Source organism: Fragaria vesca, linkage group LG5 (assembly GCF_000184155.1).
Source record: "Fragaria vesca subsp. vesca linkage group LG5, FraVesHawaii_1.0, whole genome shotgun sequence".
Classification (NCBI taxonomy): Eukaryota; Viridiplantae; Streptophyta; class Magnoliopsida; order Rosales; family Rosaceae; genus Fragaria; species Fragaria vesca.
In genome coordinates this window covers 24,197,250-24,199,652 of record NC_020495.1, presented here as the reverse complement: position 1 = coordinate 24,199,652, position 2,403 = coordinate 24,197,250, and positions in this window count along the sequence as shown.

Here is a 2,403-nt window from a genome sequence, read left to right as displayed (position 1 = left end):
CACAAAGATGGAAGGAAATTTTAATATATTTACGATTTTAATAAATTTATGGTATAAAAGCTTAATTTGGTTTGATTATTAACTAGATCATTACTAATAAATTAAATTTGGTATATACTCATGTCCATATTAAGAGGGTAAGAAAATATTCCATATTAGTATGTAACAAACATTAATTGTTGGAGTTATGATTGTCTTTTTACTTAAGAATAACATTACATGATTTTTTAAATTGATGATGTGTCTAGGTGACATATAAGTATTAGTTAAACAATCATATACGTAGGAATTAATTTAAGACTCAGCTACGATGCCAAACATGAGATAGGATACTTAACCAAAATAGTTTTTCACTCAAACACAATAACACAAAATAGTTTTCTGCAACAGTTACCTTCACTTCAAAAACTGTACAAATCCGTAAGGAATTTGACTTCATGGCCTTCTAAAGAACTATACTAGACATCCTAAAGAAACTTTCAGAATTTGAATCACCTCAAAATGATTTTTCTGTAAATAGATATGCAATTTCAAAGTTCAGATACAGTTCAGCAAATTTTTTTGATATATGCCTACTTTGTACTTGAAAGCATAATAGACACTATTATATAACTAAAACTATTGATTACTAAATAATAACACTTCAATGTTCAGAACAAAGAAAACACACAAAGATTGCACTAAAAAAGCCTAAGATTTCCATAAAGATAGCTAACAGAATAAAAATATGCAATAGTCTAACTTCTTAAATTTTTCAGAGCAACTTTGAGCAATCTAAAAACATGGTTTCTACTTTCAATTTTAGGAACTAATAACATGTATAAGAACCTCATAATCTAATCGTTACATATGTACAATCTTATATTAAAACAATAAAGATTCAAAAGCAGAGTGCAATTAAAAACAGAAATCTGAAATCACAAAACAACTTCCTGACTTTCTGACCAGTAAACTTTATGACTAAAAACGACATAGCTTGGCTGGGAATTTCAGGTTGGTCTCTTCATAACAATTGTAAAAGACAATCTAAAGATCATTTGAGAACTGGAATCGCAGCAAAAGGATTTTGCTACAAATACATATTATTTTCGGAAGTTGAAGACCTGCATTAGGAAAATTACTGATTTTGACTCGAATCAGTTTTTGTTTTATAAAGTCAGTTTGCAATAGATAAAAATAAGAACACATCCTAAACCTTTTCTAAGTATGCAAGTTGTTAAGAAGACCTTGAGAATATGAAACATATATGTAGAAACAGAACACAACAACTTGCAATGTCAGAAACAAAGAACTAACAACTCTTAAAGCACCTCATATGCAACATGAATGAATTAACAAAAGGTTCATAAGAAAATCAATCTAACCAATATAAGAAGAACTAGAACATCAATCCTAAATTCCAAATCAAAATCCTAATCATTAACAAGTCTAAGAACAAAAGAATCAAATTGAAATGGAGACAAACCTTAACTCTTTCTCTTTCTCTACTGCTAAATCCTCACCCTCTCTCACTCTTAGGTTTTTAACAAACTCAGAGGATCTATGGAACAAAAAAACACAGAGCTCACCTCTATTTATAGGGTCTGGAAAAGGGGTAGAACTTAGCGTCCAAGATAAGATCACAAGAAGCAAAATTGGATTATGCATATGAAATCTTACATGTTTAGGTGCTAGACTAGACCCCTAAGGTTCTAGCTAGCTCCTATGGTATAGCTTCAAAGAATCAGCAGCTGATCTCCATGCAACTGACACGTCCTGCTTAAAGAGGTCAGCTACTCTTGTTTAAGCTTTTCTAGGTCGGTTTATGGGTTTCAAGGCGGTTGAGCAAAGTTTCGGGTAGGGCTGATTAGGTTTCAAATTGGGAAGAATTTGGAGGGAGAAGAAAACGATGAAGAAGAAAAGTACTTCTTTGAGTTTGATGTCGAGGTTTGTCCGTCGTTCTGCAACAACATGTTTCTTGAAAAAAGTGCTCTAAGTTTGGGCTTGGGTTAAGGTATATTAATTGGGTTTACACAATTGGGTCAAGGTTTGGACTTAAAACTAAAAACAAATAAACCAAATAAGATGAAATAAAAATAAATCTAAAAACAACTAAATCAATTTCAGCAAAAATACTAAATACTAACAATTTAGAGTAAAAGAAAAAAAAAAATAATATATATATACAGCCCTTCTCAGCTGCGGACGTCCGCACAAACGGTTTTGGTGCGGATTTCCATTTTCGCACCACTTTCCGATCTAATTTCCTCATCTCCACCGTCTAGTATCTAGATAATATTGTGTAGATCATCTCTGCAAAATTTCAGCCAATTTGGTGATCGTTAAGGCCCTCAAACTCGAGTTTTTCTGGTATGAACACAACCGGACAGAATTCAGTCCGTCCATTTGTTTTTCGAGTTTAAG